Raw genomic sequence first — 20,313 nt, 5'->3', positions numbered from 1 at the left:
ATAAGAATGTCCTTTCATGAATTATAACAAATGTATGACTAATACAAGGTGTTAATAATAGGATGGTATATGGGGGAAAACACACCTAACATAAACTATAGACAACCGTTAATAGTCCTATTTTAATATTCTTTCATCAGTTTTAACAAAGGTACCACAATAATGCAAAGTGTCAACAATAAGAGGGTATGGGGGAACAGTGTATTTTTTACATGACTTTTCTGTAAACCTACAATTTCTCTAATTAGAAAATAATAATTTTTAAAAAAACATTATGCTAAGTGAAAGAAACCAGACACAAACTGCTACATATTGCATGATTCCATTTATAAAAATGTAAATAGAAATAAATCTATAGAGATAGAAATGGATTCGTGGTTATGTAGGACTGGGGAAGGATAGAGGAATTGAGAGGTGACTGCTGAGAGGTATGCGGTTTTTCTTTTTGGAGTAATGAAAATGTTCTAAAATTGGTTGTGGTGACAAATGTACAACTCTGTGAATATACTAAAAGCCATGGATATACCTCAATAAAACTGCTTTAAAAATTCAGAGAAATTAGTTATTTAAAATTAGTAATGTGAAACACTTTATTGTTACTATTAAAAGAGAGACTCCCTATGAAAATTCTTTAAGCAAACATGGGGAAATTTTAACATACAACATACAAATCAAATTTGACAGAGATTGTTTTAATATAGTTTTATGGTTTCATATCTTTCGTAGATACTGATCACCAGGAAAGACAAAGAATTATTTTTAAATTATTATAATAGTAATTAAGTACATCAATTGCTTATGGGAATATCTTTGTGCATTTATTTACTAAAGAGAGTTTTTCGACCTGAAAGCCTCTCTTTAAAGTATTAATTTCTAGTTATTTTAACTTTTACTGCACTCTGCTGTCTTTCACCAGTATTCTTATAAAATAAAATAATATGCAAAGATAAATTTATTTAAGAGTTTAAGAACAAAAGAGAATTAAATAAACTGGCACCAGGAGAGGGGTAAAAAAGCATGAATAGACCTGCCTCCTAACAAGTGACTATGACTCAGATCTATGCTGATTCCCTCATTCACATTCTATTATGCTTTCTTGTGATTAGTTTTTCTATTTTGGGAAATAATTCCCATAAGGAGTACATTTTGTAGTCTGTGAGAAAAAGTTCAAATGGCAGTATCAATTTTCCGAAGGTTGAAAGTTCTTCAATTTTCCAAAGGTTGTTACATGGGGGAAAGATTTGATTCGACTGCATAGCTCCAGGGAATAAAACTAGAATCAATTTAAGTAGAAGGTACAGAGAGAACTTTTAGCACAGCTGAAGAACAAACTTGCTTTCAGCTAGAGCTGTTCAAATAGGGAAAGTCTGCTACGGAAGTCATTAATTTCCTTACAAGGCAGAGAGGTCCTAAAGAGCATGCAGTAAAGGATGGACTACATGTTCTCTTAAACATTCTCTGATTCCACTGAAGTTCAGCCTAACTCTTTTCTTTGATAAACTATTATTATCCAAGCTTTTAAAATTGTTCTGCACAAACCATGGTTCTCCATAAATGTTAGTTGACAATTTTGATGGTTCTCTAGAAGAAAGAGAAAATTGTAGGTCATCATAATGATCTAAGACATGATTACAAAACGTAATGGTAAAACACTAGTCTGTTTCCACTAATCATCTCCTTTTATGCTTGTGTCTGAACGGCTCATCATATTTCAAAGGTGAACAGAGAAGGGGGTGAATAAAAGCAATTTTATCAGAGCCCGTCATGTGGGCAGAAAGTGACAAACACTTTTAGCAGACACGGATGAATAAAGGAGAGAAACTTCAATTTGCTGATAAGCAGATAAAGTGGTAGTAGCGTTAACTATCTGAAACAAAATCAGCAATATAAAAGCTTAGTTGAACAATCTCTCCCCAGAAAATCCTGGGTTTTGTTTTTTTTTTTTTTAATTCTCTAAGGAAGGAGATAAGTCAAAATGATTTGTCAAAACATCTTCAGGATGTTATTTTTTTTCAACATCGTAACTGAAGACTTGCAACTCTGAATAGACAACAGTCTCAGAAGCAGTAGGCAATGTAATAAAGTCTTTTAGATGAGAGTAAAGGCCGCCGCTGTTCTCCGGACTCCCTGCATGCCTCAGGGCTGTGGATCCCAACACCTAGCTGCCAATGATGCCTTAGTCGGGGAATGAGTCTGCTCTGGATACACTCATTCCTTCGGGAGATTATTCTATACCAGGGTATACACGAAGCATCCTCTTGTTTTAGCAGAGTTTCAAGAAAATTGTGCTGACTTACAGCACTCTACTTCAGAATCATCTGTGGAGCTTCTTATGTATAGAGATTTCTGGGCTCCATTCCCAGAGACCTTACTTCAGAAGTCTGAGAAGGGGCTTGGGTTTGAATTTCAGCTCTAACATTATATATGTGATCTTCAGCAAGTAACCCCTCTCCCAGCCTCAGTTTTCTTTTCTGTGAATTGACTTACCAAAATCTCTTTTGATGAGCCATTGAGAGGATTTAATGAGAAAATGTAGGTGAGACATTTTTTACCATGCCCAACAATTAGTAGGTATCCAGTAAATGGGAATACTGTTCCCATGATTACACTGTTATTAATCATACAAACAACCTTCCCTATTCAAGACATATCAGGACTTCAATATCAGGAGGAATTTCTCTTGAAATATCAGGAGGCCTTGGGATTTTTCAAAAGGTTAGAGAACCTGAGTGGGTTTGGAAAATTAATCAATCCTTGCAGAAGTGTAGACAAGAATATAAACCTAATCCAGACCTATTCCAAGTGGCAGGGCTTCTCAAACCTGGATGTCCACGTGAATCACCTGAAGATTCTGTTAAAATGTAGATTACAATTCAGCCGTTTTGGAGTGGGCCCGACAGTCTGCAGCTTTAATAGGGAAAGCCATGAGGCTGGTCTGTGGATCACACTTTGAGTAGAAAGGTTTTACAGAAACTTCAAATTAAGAGAGGAGGGAGAAAAAGTGAAAGCGAGACACAGAGACCAAGACTAACTTAAATGTTTTTTTTAAACTCAAAAGAAACTTGAGTACTTTTACTTATTGTTGGCTCACTCCAACCAACTTGAGTGTCCACCAACCTAAAGGCAAATAGCATAATTTTTGAGGCCACAACATGGCCTCAGGTCTAGGATTCACTATAAATGCTAAACTGTATCACCAAAAAAATTACTTACTAATGTATATTGAATTTGATGTGAGATGCAGGAAGATGTGAGACTGTTATGAGGCTTATTGAAATAACATCATAATGTCCCAGAACAATTCAGATTATGGGACAGAATGCTGCTCTTCCCAACTTTAAATCCAATGTTTAAATTTTAAATAAACATTAAATAATTATGTACTGCTTTACATTTTTAATGTACTTGCAAATAAATTATGAATAATTGCCCACACTATGACCAGCAATGGATGTTGTTGTCTGCTTTTAATTTTTTCCATACTGCTGAGTTACAAATAACTTATTTTAATTTGTGTTTCTGCTTCTTAAGGAAGTTGAACATTTTTTCATATTTATTGGCCATCTGTATTCCATTTTATGTCTCTTGATTAATCATAAGTTTTGCCTATTTTCTATTATGGGCCTATTTTTCTTATTACTTTATAGAACACTTTGTATATTAAGTACATTAAACTTTAGCATGTCATGCAGTCTTGCAAATATTTTCCCAATTTAAACTTTTTCTTTCTTTCACAGAGTATTTTTCCACGCAGAAATTCCTAATTTTGAAGTCACAAACTATCCAACTCTTTTTAAAATGGCTTAATGGATTTTTCCTGTCTTTTTAGAAAAGTTAAAAATGTTCTCTGAAGTGGCTGTGACATCTTCCCCATTCAGCCCTTATCACTCCCAGTGCTGCACATCACCATGGTTATTTCCTTTTCTAATTAATTTCAAACCCAATTGTGTTACCAGCTTAAGAATGTCTAGTACTTCTCTTAGTGGTTAAAAACACTAGCTCTGAAGTCAGACAGGCTGTATTTCTATCAGTGTTTCACCATTCACCAGCTGTGTGACTTTGGGCAAGTGAGTTATCCTTCTGTGCCTCGGTTTCCTCAGCTTTAATGTGGGGAAAATAATACCTACTTCAAATAATTATTAATTAGGTAAAAATAAAATAATCTGTTAGAGGCACTTATAATAGTGACTGGCATATCCTAAATGCCCAATAAAGTTAGCTATTTGATAATAATAATGATGGAGGGGGAGGAGGAGAGCGAGGTGAGGAAGAAAGAGAAGATGGTAAAGGAGCAGCCACCCAGAGAATGCTCTTTGCTCTATCCTTCATTCTGGCTTCCAGTACCTTCTACTCAGATGACATCTCCAGTGTCTTTCCCTTGCTCTCTTTTATGATCCCCAGGGAACCCTCAAAATGATTCAAACCCCAAGAGATGCCCACATTTTTGTGGTTAGTCCCCTTTATTTGGGCTTTTTCAAGTATTTGTTAACATAAGTGTTTCTTGAGTGTCTGCTATGTGCAGGATCGGGGGTTACAATGGAAAATGAAGTAAACAGACCTTACCTTCATGAAACTTAAAGTCTCCTGCATCTTGGGTTCTGAGTTCTGGGACTGTTGTGCAGCTTTTAGGTTTCACTGCTCTTCCTCAAAATAATACAAGGGATTCTCCTAGAGACCTGATTCACTGACAGAATCAGAACTGAAGACACATGAAAGGTAGGGTCAATTGCATTTGCACCAGAGAATAAAAGGTGTGACATATATACGGGCTGCCTATTCCTCTACACCAGCACTGTGGAGTAGAACTATCTGCAGTAACGGAAATGTTCTACATCTGTGTGTCCAGTGCAATAACACTTTAGCACTTGAAATGTGGTTCGTGCAACTGAGGAACTGAATTGATATGTAATTATATTTAATTTTAATTAAATTTAATTTAATAGCAGCATGCAGCTATCATATTGAACAACACAGTTCTAATCCCTTAAGTTTATGGTTTTTGTTACAACCTGGAAATGATTTGTCACTTTTGCATGAATACCCTGTTTGTTGAGTTTATTTGCAAGTCAAGAGGACAAATTTGAGGAATAAGAAAGGAATCCAGAATTAGTACTATGGACACATAAGCACAAGCTACAGTTAAATATTTTGGAATGAAAACTCATTGTTCTGTTGTAGGAAAAATCTTTCCTTAGAGGGGAACATTTGAAAGAGGTTCTGCCAAACCAAAAAAATGTTATTTAATTAAAAAGTTATTAAAGGAATGCTATCTTTTGTATAAAACATAGAATATATTCTTTACTGCCCTTACCAGCGAAAAGATTATCAAACATGATTACAGCCACTTACAAAAGTCACTTTGAAAGTATCTGCATACACAATCTGAGGCAGTTCCAATAGAATTGGAATAACTCTGGTCATTTTGGTTTGGTCAAAATGCTCATATGTCCTCAACCATAGACCACACCCTCCAATGAGGGATGAAACCCAAAATTATGAGTAGACTTAGAGCCAAAGAAAATTTTTAGAAGACTGTAAAAGAAAGCCCAGATATTATGGGACAAGCAATTATGAACAACTGAAACCATGATCTCATGGAAAATGCCTACCCTGAAAGTTGTAGTTATTGGTTCTAGACTGCTGCTTGGAAAACAGGGTTAGTGAGTCTACACAACTGGCATGAGAGTGCCGTGAAAACTTAAGTACCACTGTAGTCTGCCACAGAGGCAAGCTGTGGCAGGACATTCAAGCAATGGCTTCACTCTTTAGAAAATGGAACTGAGCCACAGTGATGTCCTGGGCCATGAGAAAGCCAAGGTCCACCAGATGTGCTTATCAAGCCTCTTTAGGATTTCAGGACATATATACACTACCTCTTGCTCAAGTTACACAGTACTTTAAATTTCTCTATGCTAGTTGAGTCATTAAAAATGATTTCACTAGTCATCAGATATTTTGTGACAATGTTAATGACATGCTATTAATCTTCTAGCTCTCCTAAAATCAGGGGCAGATTATTTCATTCATTATTCACATTAGTATTCCAAATATTCATTAATAAGGCCTGTCTTCATATTTTTCTTCTGTAGCTTTGGTCAGCAGCATGGAAAGATAAAGACAGAGAGGTAACAAGAGTAAGGTCCATTCGAACTCATTTGTGAATGGACATGAATTGTTTTTGCCTGCTTGGCCCCTAGTCCCTTTTCATCTGATCAAATGACCACAATTTCCTTTTGAGTAATGACCCTTCCTCCACTCCTAGTCCACATGGGCACAAGCCCTGGCCAATCTGAAACACAGTGACTGGTTCAGAAGGGTTGCGCAATCCAAGTCAGGCTAATAAGACACCTGCCTTGGAACTTTTGCTATAACTATTGGAAAAGAGATATTCTCTTCACCAGTCTCTAAGCTGCCAAAATATGAGCCTATAGCTGCTGGTGACTATTTTTGTCACTACGTAGGGGAAGTATGCCTAAAGATAAAGCCAATTCAGGGCAACTAAGAGGAAAGCAGAGCGGAGAAATGAAGAAATCCCCATTGCATCATGAGCCAGTGCCTGAAGCTAGGCATCTCTTTGTGAGTCACTAAATTCACTCATTTTTTGAGTTGCCAACTTGAGTTACAACTGAAAAAATCCTCACTAGCACAGTGGACTTATCTAATAATTTCCAGCCAATTAGCTCTGAAAGGCAACCTTGATAGCTATGATAGAGAAATTTCAAGCAAATAAAAGACAATTTTTTAGTAAATAAGTAATTTACCCATTGTGCTGGTTTGAATGTATTATGTCCCCCAGAAAAAGCCATATTATTTGATGCAATCTTGTGGGGCAGACATATTAGTGGGGATTAAGTTGGAATGTTTAGATTAGGTTGTTTGCATTGAAATGTGTTCCACCCAACTGTAGGTGATAACTGATGAGATATTTCCATGGAGGCATGGCCCCACCCATTCAGGGTGGGCCTTGATCTGTGGAGCCATATAAATGGAACTCAGTGCAGCCGTGAGTAACATTTTGAAGAGGAGCTACAGACAAGAGGGATGCTTTGAAGAAAGCACAGGAACCGCAGATGAGAGAGAGTTTGAAGACAGCCACTGAAAGCAGACTCTTGCTCCAGAGAAGCTGAAAGAGGACAAATACCCCACATGCAACTAAGAGTGACATTTTTGAGGAACTGCAGCCTAGAGAGGAATGTCCTGGGAGAAAGCCATTTTGAAACAAGAACTTTGGAGCAGATGCCAGCCACGTGCCTTCCCAGCTAACAGAGGTTTTCCGGATACCATTGGCCATCCTCCAGTGAAGGTACCTGATTGCTGATGTGTTACCTTGGAAACTTTATGGCCTTAAGACTGTAACTGTGTAACCAAATAAACCCCTTTTTATGAAAGCCAATCCATTTCTGGTGTTTTGCATTCCAGCAGCACTAGCAAACTAGAACACCTATATACCCCAAGTTTTAATTACAAATACATTCAAATAAAAACATGGATAAATTAATGCACCAAAGATCATCCATAAAGGGATATTCTTGGACTCTATACTATGGTGCTTCCCTATGACTTGAAATTGATGTCTTGGAGAGCAACTGTTTTCTTCCACATTGTATTCCTAAAAAACCCTGTAAAATTGTAAAATTCCTGAAAGTAGGGGTCTCGGATTTGATCTAGTAATCTAATGTAGCAATACTGTAAGATTATGGTGTGGGCTTAAGTCTGGGGGAAGACAAAGGATGGAAAAAAATGTCAGCTGAAAACATTAAACCCTGAAAATTTAATCCCAATAATAAAAGAAGTTTATAAAATGCTGTTATTCAAAAGAAATGTAGGATGTCACTGCATGGAAAATTCATCAGTACAAAAGTATGTCAATAGGGAAACAAAAGGGGAGAGTTACAAGGGTTAAAATATCTCCTGACTACAAAGAAACAAGGGGCAGAGGAATTGGAATCAAAGCTTTTAAATAACTCACTGAAAGAATCAGTTACTCAAACTAGTCTATATGTTTGATGAAGGAACCATTAGAACCACTAACACATCAGTGTCCAGAAAGAAGACAGTATAGACAGGGTTGGTGTATATGGGCCACAATTAATCCACTGATAAGGCATGCAAAGTCAGACTCTTTCATTCAAGAAATTAGGAATAAAAAATATTTGAGATGCTGAGTGATAATAAAGACCTACCAAAAAACAGTCAAACATCTAAGCTTAACTTATAGTTCCTCAAGGTCTGACTTCTTCAAGGAGCATATAAGCTCATAGTTCTGACCTGTGAAAATACTGGAGTGAAGCAGCAAATTTTTCTTTTCAACAAATTCACTGAATTTTTCATTATCTTTTAGTCATTCTTTATCTCATGCACAAAAAACTACATAGCTAATTGTTTCGGTTTGCTAAAGTGGCCAGAATACAATATACCAGAAATGGACAAGCTTTTAACAATGGGGATTTATTAGCTTACAAGTTACAATCCTAAGGCCATGAAAATATCCAAATTAAGGCATCAACAAGAGGATACCTTCTCTGAAGAAAGGTTGCCAGTATCTGGGATGCCTCTGACACATGGGAAGGCATATGATGGCATCTGCTGGTCCTTCTCTCCCAGGTTTCATTGCTTTCAGTTTCTGGCTTCAGTAGCTCTCTCTCTTTTATCTTCTGTGGGTCCTTTCTTAGCTTCTCTGGGGCTTTCACTCTTGAGCTCTCTGGGCATTTCCTGTCTTTTATTCTCTCATAAAGGACTCCAATAAAAGGATTAAGACCCACCTTGAATGGGCTAGGTCACATCTCAAAAGGTCCCACCCACAACAGGAATGGATTAAAAGAACATAGCCTTTTCTGTAGTACATAAGAGCTTCCAACCACCACACTAGCTCTGGTAAGGCTTAGAAAGAGGATTGCCAAATTCCAGATGTAAGAGGAATGAGCTACATGACTATATGATCTATCAACTAAACCCAGACTCTTGAGAAAGCAAAGAGCCTCTACTATTAATTACACTGGGAACAAAGGCATGAACTGGGCTATCCTGAGTGAAATGGGGCATGAGGTCATCCTTGCAATCCAGAGCATCCAGCATAAAGGTCCAGTTCCAAAGGCAGGGGATACTTCAGCACCTGTGTCTCACCAACTTTGTTTCCCTTTTGATGTACCTTTGTACTGATGAATTTTCCATTCAGTTACATCCTACAGCTCCTTTGGGGTAACAGCATTTTATACTTTTCTTTTATTATTGGGATTAGATTATCAGAGCTGAATTTTTAAGATTTATGACATATTGACATTTGTCTGATGCTAGACATGAGTGAAGAGATAACCAATAAATTCCAAGACTCAGGAAATTTTCAAATTCTAATTAGTCAGTGCATATCAATGACTCACATTACTGAAGAAAACCCCTGAAGGCTAATATTTCCAAATTAAAGAAATAGGGCAGTACTTTCTCACTCACTTCTTTGGAATTCTCTCAGCATTGATGCTAATATTTTATTATTGGAATTTGGGTTGTCTTGACACTGTAAGAGAACTCAGTTGGGAGAGTATTAGGAGGAAATCCTGTAAATTGGATAAGGGCTTAAAAGATATAAAACATTATAGAAGTTTGCACTTTGTTTATTCCCTTGATGCTCATATGAATCCTGAAATCAGTGACATTTCCTAAAATCCTACAAGCCAGAACATTCCTCCAGAAACCACAACTTGGATGGGGATAAGAATAGCAAGGGGATTTTGGAACTTGTGTTACTTATGCTCTTGGTTAATTTCTGCTGCAAATATACTTCCATTTTGGCAACATCTGCATTATGAGAGGGACTCATCTCAAACTGAACTAACTTCTTGATAAGTAAAGAGACACAGTTATTTTCTATGATGATGAAGATAAACTTTAAAACCACTAAACTCCCTCCTTCCCAGTGACTCAGCACTGGGAGAAAAACACTAGGGACCTTTCTGGTTAAAGGCTTCAAGGCATGAAAGGCATGTTGAAAACTTGGGAGAGGATACACAGAGGGTAAAAACAGAAAAACAAACATACATGAACACACAAAGTGCTTTTAGCTGAAAAAAAAAGAAGAGAGTAGGAAAGGCTGGTGTAGAAGTGGAAAGCTTATATGAAGCTATATGAGCATAATTGCCTTATGCAAATAACAGTCTTTGACCTAAAGCATTAAAATTAGAAAAAAGAATTCCACAAAGCAAAGAAGTAAACACTACAAAGCAAAAAAGTAAAACAAGTGAACTGAATTTTGTTCATTCATCAGGTTAATGAGATGACCTGGTTTACTTCATCAATTTTCCCATCACCCCAGTACTCTTTCAAATGGAAGATCAACATTTGCTCAATTTTATGTAAGCTGTTTGCCAAATGAATCTTCAAGCTCCCCTTTTCCAATCAGATTGCTGCTAAAATCTCTTCATATATAGAAATTTCTGGCAGCAACTATAATTAAACATTCTCTCAGCAATAACAGTATCCTTCTTTTCCTTTATTGTTATTATCTTTTCTGAATTTTTCATAAGAATGAACCTACTGTCATGCTGTGATATATGAAGTCAGTAAAAAACTGAAGTAAATCTTTAAAGTGACATGAGTCACATAAAAACTAATGCTTCAGTAGACTTCTGCCACAACATATTGTTGCTTCTCTGTGGATGATTTGGCAATACAGAACACAGAGGGCTCTTCATGAATCATTTATTTCTGTTGACCCATAAATTAGAATGATAAACAACAAAAGACATAGTCTGCTATCCTTCCCCCAGTTAATTCTACTTTTTTTCCCTCATCTACCTTATTCATTTCTTTTTCACATCATCTTTCTCTGTTGCCTTCCTAAATTTTAATGTTGGCTCAACCCAAGGCCACCAATTGCAACTAACAGACAACTGGTTTTATCTTTTCTGTTGCTGTTATTTTTAGTTTTGATTGTTTTTTGTTGCTACTGATACTGTTGATACTGGCTACATTTTTTCAAACATGAAGCTAAGCTAACCAGTATTATACAAAAGCACCTTCAATGGAGCAGGCAAATGAAATGTTTCTCATTATTCTCTTTTTTTCCAAGTCAGAGTTACAAGAGCCAGAGTCTCTAAGAGTTTAAGCTTCTTCCTGATTATAAATCAGACACCTTTGTAAACAACATTTACTCTTTAAAACACAAGGGCAGAGATTGGAACCTAAGATGGTGGCTAGGAGAGACAGGACAAAAAACACCTCCGTGAAAAATACTAGATAAAAGCCAGAAAGTGACCCAGAACACCAGTTCCAGAAATGCACCAGCAATGCACCAGCTGAACAAGGTCTGCTAAATCCACAGGGACCGTGCACTTGTGAAATCAGGAGTCTGCATTCTGAAATGAGAGAGTAAGCCTGCTGAATATCTGGCAGCCACACTGTGATGTGTGGAAACCGTGGGTTGGCATTTGGAGGTGGACTAGTTCTTTTTTAAAAAACCCAAAGGCAGCTGCAGATACGGCAGCGAGAACCGCACAGTGAAGCATGGCAGGAATGAGCTGTGCAAACGCCTCAATATCTGGTGTGGAAGGTAACCATTCGCACACCCGCTGCTAATTGTCTTAGAACAAGGAAGACAGAGGTGAGCCAAAAGGGGAAAAAAACCATGCCCTTGCAGCCATCTTCCTGGCGGGCTGGGGACGCTCCTGCCCGGCACCGGCGCCACAGCCCAGAGCCGCGCCAAAAAACCCAGTGTGACAGAAAGTGTTTCCAGCAACACGTGCACATGCCACAATATTGGGCATGGACAACAGCCATTCACACACTCACAGCTAATTGTCCAGAGCTGGGAAGGTGGAGCTGTGTAAAAAGAGGGAAATTAACATGCCCCATACAGCCATCATTACCCAGGCTGGGAATGCACCTACACAGCCCAGCAGCCCAGAACTTCCCTTGAGGGATGGTGCACACTTGTGACATAGCACAACTTTCCCTCAGCAGAGGTCCTAGAAGGGCCCAGCTTGGAAGAGGGACCCACTCAGAAATCCCAGGGACCATACACCAATACCAAGGACTTGTGGGTCAACAGCAGAGACAATCTGTGATGAGACTGACATGAAGGTTTAGACTCTTGCAACAGCCTTAAATCTCCAGGAACAACTGGGAGATTTGATTATTAAAGCTGCCCTACCTCCCTAACTGCTCAGACACATGCCCCACATTCATGGCGGACAGCACCAACAACACACCCAAACTTGGTGCACCAATTGGACCCCACAAGAATCAGACCCCCACACACCACAAAACAAAGTTGGGGAGAACTGACTTGAGGGGAATAGGTAACTTGCAAATGCCATCTCCTGGTTAATTAAAGAAAGTGTATGCCATCAAGCTGTAGATCTGACAAATCAGAGATTAGTCTCTTGAATAATCCTACATATCCTAAAAGAACCCTATCAAGTAAACCAAATGCCAAGAGGCCAAAAATGACAGAAAATTTTAAAGCATATGAAAAAACCAGATGATATGGATAACCCAAACTCAAACACCCAAATCAAAAGATCAGAGGAGACACAGTACTTGGAGCAATTAATCAAAGAACTAAAGACAACAATGAGAGCAAGGCACAGGATATAAAGGACATGAAGAAGACCCTAGAAGAGCATAAAGAAGAAATTGCAAGAGTAAATAAAAAAATAGATGATCTTATGGAAATAAAAGGAACTGCTGACCAAATTAAAAAGATTCTGGATACTCATAGTACAAGATTAGAGGAAGCTGAGCAATGAATCAGTGACCTTGAGGGCAACAGAATGGAAAATGAAAGAACAAAAGAAAGAATGGGGAAAAAATTGAAAAAATAGAAATGGACCTCAGGGATATGATAGATAAAATAAGACGTCCAAATATAATACTCATTGGTGTCCCAGAAGGGGAAGAGAAGGATGAAGGTCTAGAGAGAGGATTCAAAGAAATTGTCGGGGAAAACTTCCCAAACTTTCCACACAATATAAATACACAAAGCATAAAGGCCCAGCAAACTCCAGATAGAATAAATCCAAATAAACCCACTCCAAGACATATTCTGATCAGACTGTCAAATACAGAAGAGAAGGAGCAAGTTCTGAAAGCAACAAGAGAAAAGCAATTCATCACATACAAAGAAAACAACATAAGACTAAGTAGTGACTACTCAGTGGCCACCATGGAGGCAAGAAGGCAGTGGCATGACATATTTAGAATTCTAAGAGAGAAAAATTTCCAGCCAAGAATACTTTATCCAGCAAAACTCTCCTTCAAATTTGAGGGAGAGCTTAAATTTTTCACAGACAAACAAATGCTAAGAGATTTTGCTAATCAAAGACCTGCCCTACTTCAGATACTAAAGGGAGCCCTACCAACAGAGAAACAAAGACAGGAGAGAGAGAGATAGAGAAAGGTTCAGTACTAAAGAGATTCAATATTGGTTCATTAAAGGACAATAAGAGAGGGAAGGGGAGAAAATATATCTGACAAACATAAACCAAAGGATAGGATGGCTGATTCAAGAAATGCCTTCACAGTAATAACATTGAATGTAAATGGATTAAACTTCCCAAGTAAAAGATATAGATTGGCAGAATGGATCAAAAAATATGAACCATCAATATGTTGCATGCAAGAGACTCATCTTATACACAGGGACACAAAGGAATTGAAAGTGAAAGGATGGGAGAAATATTTCATGCAAGCTACAGCCAAAAGAAAGCAGGAGTAACAATATTAATCTCAGATAAAATAGACTTTAAATGCAGGGATGTTATGAGAGACAAAGAAGGCCACTACATACTAATAAAAGGGGCAATTCAACATGAAGAAATAACAATCATAAATGTCTATGCACCCAATCAAGGTGCCACAACATACATGAGACAAACACTGGCAAAACTAAAGGAAGGAATGGATGCTTCCACAACAATTGTGGGAGACTTCAACACATCACTCTCTCCTATAGATAGATCAACCAGACAGAAGACCAGTAAGGAAATTGAAAACCTAAACAATCAGATAAATGAATTTGATTTAATAGACATATATAGAACATCACATCCCAAATCACCAGGATACACATTCTTCTCTAGTGATCATGGAACTTTCTCCAGAATGGCCCATATGCTGGGACATAAAACAAGCCTCAATAAATTAAAAAAAAAATTGAAATTATTCAAAGCACATTCTCTGGCCACAATGGAATACAATTAGAAGTCAATAAGCATCAGAGACTTAGAAAATTCACAAACACCTGGAGGTTAAACAACACACTCCTAAAATAAATGGTTTATAATGTAGAATGTAGGGGAACTAACAATAGAGAACAATTAATGAAGAGGGAAGGATAACCCAATAAGAACAGATAAGCTATCGTGGGTAAATTTAACATTCTGGGAATGCCCAGGAATGACTATGGTTTGTTGATTTCTGATGGGTGTGGTGGGAGCATGTTCACAGAAATGTTGCTATATTAGGTTATTTTCTTGGCATGGAGTAGGAACATGTTGGACATAAAGTAGTTATTTTAGGTTGGTTGTCTTTTTCTTGCTCCCTTGTTATGGTTTGAAATGTTTTTTTATTGTATATCTTTTTAAAAAAATTTTTTTTGATATTGTTATTTTAAAAAGGAAAAGAGTTAATTAAAAAAAAAAAAAAAAAAAAAAACAGTGGGAAAGGTGTGTAGAGCCCCTTGAGGAGCTGGTGGAGAATGCAGGGGTATTGGGCTCCCCCACCTCGATGGTTGCTGATGTGCTCACAGACATAGGGGACTGGTGGTTTGATGGGCTGAGCCCTCTACCGTGGGACTTGCCCTTGGCAAGACTGTTTGCTGCAAAGGAGAGGCTAGGCCTCCCTATAATTGTGCCTAAGAGCCTCCTCCTGAGTGCCTCTTAGTTGCTCAGATGTGGCCCTCTCTCTCTGCCTAAGCCAACTTGAAAGGTGAAATCACTGCCCTCCCCATTACGTGGGATCAGACACCCAGGGGAGTGAATCTCCCTGGCAACGTGGAATATGACTCCCGGGGAGGAATGTAGACCTGGCATCATGGGATGGAGAACATCTTCTTGACCAAAAGGGGGACATGAAAGGAAATGAAATAAGCGTCAGTGGCAGAGAGATTCCAAAAGGAGCCAAGAGGTCACTCTGGTGGGCACTGTTACGCACACTTTAGACAACCCTTTTTAGGTTCTAAAGAATTGGGGTAGCTGGTGGTGGATACCTGAAACTATCAAACTACAACCCAGAACCCATGAATCTTGAAGACAATTGTATAAAAAGGTAGCTTACGAGGGGTGACAATGTGATTGGGAAAGCCATAAGGACCACACTCCCCTTTGTCCAGTTTATGGTTGGAGGAGTAGAGGGGTAGAAAAATTGGGGGGACTGGGAGCAGGGAAGGAAGGCACCCAGTGTTCTTTTTTGCTTTGGTTGTTCTTTTTCACTTTGGTTTTTATTCTTATTGTTTTTGTGTATGTGGTAATGAAAATGTCAAAAATTAATTTTGGTGATGAATGCACAACTATATAACGGTGCTGTAGACAATTGAATGTATGCTTTGTTTTGTATGACTGCATGGTGTGTGAATGTATCTCAATAAAAATGAATTAAAGAAAAAAAAAACACAAGGGCAGAGATCTGCATTTGTGCTCTGCTGTCCAGCATTAAAGGGACCAGTCTGTGCACTAAAGATGAGTCTAAGGATCGCCACTTCTGCTTTTGGCCATTTACACTGGTCCTTTGAGCAAGCACTTTTTGAAACTCTATTTCTTGACAAACCCTATCTAAGACTGCCAAAAAATCCAAAATCAGTCTCACATATTGCCCCAGTCACAGCTACTGCCATTAACCTCTATAGTCCTTAATACATGTTAACCTAGAATTCAGGCCTTGCTTGGCCCAGATAGACCTTTCCACTGCATTAGAACTATTTTCTCTTTTTTAGCTCAATTTTATGTTAACAACTATTGGGTACTGAATCAGGTCCCCTGCAAAAGACACCTTAATCTGTATTCCTGTAGGGGTGAACCCATTTGTAAATAGGAACTTTTGAAGATGTTGCTATTGGTTGAGGTGTGACCAAATTGAATCAGGTTGCTTCTTAATCTATATGAGTGGAGGCCTCATAAAGAGGAAATTTGGACCCAGTGGTCAGTAGAAGACGGAAGTCAGTAGGAGCCAGAAGTCAGCAGAAGCCAGAAGAGCAGACACAAGGACAGAGGGATGAACATGTGACAGAAGACCTCCACTACTGGAATGCTACCAACCAGGGAGAAAGCATGGCCTTGCCCACATCTTAATATTGGGCTTCTAGCCTTCAAAACCATGAGGCAATAAATGCTTCTTGTTTAAGCCAACCCATTATGTTGTATTTGTCATAGTAGCTCTGGCAAACTAAGAGAATTTGAAACACGCATCATGTTTGAAATTAGCTATTCAAATTATCAATTTGTCTCCCCATCTACACTGTAGGCTCTTGGGCATAGGGAGCATGATTGTTTTGTTCATTATTAGGATCTCAGTATGGTGACCAACATATAGAAGATGCTCAATAAATACATGTTGATAAAATGAATAAATAGAAGGACAATGAGATGCTGCATGACAGTGCCTCCCCTACTCCCTCCTCCGAGGATATTTGTACTTCCAAATATATTTGGAAGAAGACTCATATCTGGGGTTGACCAACAGCTCTGCCCTGTAAAACAACCCTCACACACAGATCCAAACATCAAACTTGCCAATATTTCTCAAAAGCATTCCCCCTTGAACATTCTTCTACCCACCACCCTCATCTTCTCTCACTGAGACTACTAAAATAGCATCCTAATGTGTTGTTTCCTTCCTCCAGAGCTGTCTCCACCTCCCCATCCATCCTCTATGCAGTCACCAAAGAGATTTTTATGAAATATCTATCAGATTACATCCTTCCCCTAAATAAGCTCCCTCAGTATTTCCTTATCTCTCAAAGGATAAAGGCGAAATTCTTTTGGATTTGAACTTAATCTAAAAGCTAGCTAGCTTATTGCCTTCCAACAGCTAGCTCTTACCCACAATGGACCTCTCCAGCCTCTCCCTGATTAACACTTCACCCTCCAGCAATACTAAATTATTTTCTGCTCACCATGCACTCTGTGCTCTAGCACTTCTCCGTGTGTGCACATCATGTTCCTTGTGCACATCATGTTCCTTCTGCCTACCTACCTTGCTCCCCCATTTTCACTCAGAAACTCTTACTCATACTTCAAGATCCATCTCTGATGTCAGCTCCTCCAGGAAGCCTTCCCTGAATTCTCTCTATACCCCAGATCCTGTTCCCTGGTTGGTTGTATGTCTTTCCTCCAAAACATTCATTGAATGCTGCTACCATAGAAAATATTATAATTCTTGAAATTATATGTTTACAAGTCTTCTATTTAGATATGGTAACCTCACGGGACACAACTGTACCTTCCTTACTCATCTTTGTAGCTCCTAAATTAGTACTTAAAAAGTGTTTGACCTAAAGGATCTCAATTTAATCCTGCCACCACCACCCACCCACTCTGGGTCCCTAGAAAACAATAAACCCAGGTGCAGATACAGACCACCAAGGCTGGCAGAATAGAGCCGATTCATCCAGAATCTGGGCCCTAAAGAAAGATGTCTGAAAATGTTACTTAACTGGTGTCTAAAGTAGACGTCTGATGCTTTTGTGAGTCCAGAATTAATTTCCCCTTTGTAGTGTACTATCACCAAGATATAAGAGACAACACTGAGAAAAGCAGACCTGATGACCAAGTCCTCATTATCTTGCTTTTACTATGGATCTAGCCAGATCTTTCCAATGCATTCTCTTTTTCTCTTGAGTTGGGCCATTTGTCAATTGCTATAAGAATTTCAACACAATGTCTAACATAAACATTCTCTTCAGATACCAAAGCTCCATAACTAGCTGGATTTTCAAATCAAAAAGTAGTTACAATTGTAACTTTAACTGGTTACTATTCCACTATGAGTTGAGATAAGTTTTAAAAGTTCCTGAATTTCTCTATAATACCACTTCAGTTGAGGTGCAGAAAAGGACCAATGCATAAATTATTAAAATCCCTTTCCCTAAAATAGACTAAATAGGAAATGACTGAGCTCTGAAAATTTCTGGCCCAATAACACGTAATGTTATTCTCCAGATGAGTTTTGATAGGAAACATTTAGGGGTGCTATAAGCAGAGAAAAAGCATCATTCACTGATCTGAAGAAAAACTGCCTGATGGCAGGGCTTTAAAAATCAAGGTGCGTAATGACACATAACTCCCAAATACAAGGTTGAAATCTTTCTTAATGCCTGGTATTACAAACACTTGTGTGCATGGGGCCTGTAGAGGCCATTGGCTTAACATCTTTTCTTTCTGACCTCCATGCACTGATGTGAAGGGCCCTGGATGAGTTGCAGAGGAGGGCGTCTTACCCGCAGCTCAGGAAACTCGATTCTCCTAAAGCTCTTGATTGTATCCAAATGAGCAAACCCCAGTCGGAAAACATGCCAGAAGGGGAGGAAGTCAGGTAATAAGGGAGCAGATGAGAGACGGACCCCCAGAGGAAACCTGGGGCCTCTGAAAGTTCAGGAACAGAAATCAGCTTTTTGTGATGATCACGTCAGTCAGCCTGGGGACACAGGATTGACCACAGAAGGCAATTCAGAGAACACCTCTCCCAAAATGCTGTACACAGTGAACAAAGTAATTGAATTGGTTTTATTCATAATGCAAGTTGGTAATTCTTCGTTAGAATAATGATAAACTATTGAGAAAAAGAGTAAGAAATATTTTTATACCAAGTCTACAATACCACATAGACTAAGGAAGCAATTAGAAAAAAAAATCTTGTTTTCATAATATACTCTTCAATTTATGTAGTGTTTTTGTACATTGTTATCATACTTGATCATCGCTTTACCATAAGCCTCTGACATTATGCAGAACTGGTATTAATAATCTCACTTTATAGGTGAGAAAATTGAAACCAAGCAATATGGCTTGTTCAGGATCACTTTGCTAGCAAGTTACAACACTAGAATCCAGATTTATATTTTCCTATTCCAAATATAGATACCCTCACTGCATGAGACTTTTCGCTCTGGAAAAAACGCCAAGTATTCACGCAATTAAAAAGCATTTATTCTGGCTCTATACAAAAGCATCCCTTTCATCCATGATATACAGATACTACTTATTATCATTTAGAATACTACATAGTCAGGTCTATGAAACAAAGCAACAATGTGAGAACTTAGAGTGTGCTCAGAAAAAAAGTCACAACAGCTATTTTAGGTCAGGAAAAAAAAGAATGCTATAACAAAAGAACACAATTGTTTTCCTTGGGGCACAGAAGCCCTCAATAATACAGTAATAGTACCCATTACAATGTGAGGAAATATTAAACAGAAGTTGAGATCTAGTCCTTTGTTGGATCCACTGAAAAGGGATACAAGAAAATGGGCTTATGTTTTATCTGTAGGAATTTGAGTTAGAAATAAAGTTAAACCATCGGGCTGATAAAATCAGGCATATTTTAAAAGGATTGTGAAAGCAACAAGGAAGTTGTGCAAAGATTTATTTAAAATGAATGAGAGTTTCTAAGATGATTTGAGAATTATTCTGTAAGAAAACCTTTGGAATAGTCTAGATCAGGGTTCAGCAAAGCACAGCCCATGGGCTGGGCACCTATTTTTGTAAATAAAGTTTTATTAGTACACAGCTAAACCCATTTGTTTATGTATTGACTATGGCTGCTTTCACATCCAATGCCTACACAGCTGGAAATATTTATTTTCTTGTCCTTTACAGATAAAGGACCAGGTGAGACCCATGAGACATACATGAGACCCTTAGAAGTGTGACAGTGACCAATTCCATTCGATTGTCTTTGTTCCCTACTTCTGTTTAGGATTATCAACCCCTATTCCTTGGCAATGAGCAGGGTTTACCCTTGGAGGCTCTCTTGAAGTACTTTTAACCCAGCTGATTAAGATAAGCAAGAAAGGACAGGAGATCTATTTGAATCTCTGAGGTAGGAAAAAGAAAGTGGAGGTGGACAGGACAGAGAAGAGAGAAGAAGGAAGAATGAGAAAAAGCATACGGAGGAGAAAGAAATGTCATATGGTTGAACGCCTGGCACAGACCCACCTCAGCAATAAGCCCAGGCTTTCTCCTTGAATTAAAGGGTAGTTATATTCTTCATCTTCTGTTATTAAAAACAAAAGGGCAATAAAACTTTTATAGACTTTTCAAACAAAATTGTATAGGATAATAATTCATTTATTCATTCAACAAATTTTCAATGATTGCTCTGTTAAAG

General features: G+C 38.2%; 1 protein-coding gene across 1 annotated transcript in view; it reads right to left on the bottom strand.

The window, feature by feature from the left end:
* Positions 1 to 20,313, bottom strand: part of CPE (carboxypeptidase E) — a 124,043-nt gene that overhangs the window by 40,547 nt on the left and 63,183 nt on the right. The window lies entirely within an intron of this gene.

The sequence above is a fragment of the Choloepus didactylus genome, chromosome 3 (genome assembly GCF_015220235.1).
Source record: "Choloepus didactylus isolate mChoDid1 chromosome 3, mChoDid1.pri, whole genome shotgun sequence".
In the NCBI taxonomy this organism is placed as follows: Eukaryota; Metazoa; Chordata; class Mammalia; order Pilosa; family Megalonychidae; genus Choloepus; species Choloepus didactylus.
Note: the sequence above shows the minus strand (reverse complement) of the source record. Positions and strands in the feature narration are given on the sequence as shown.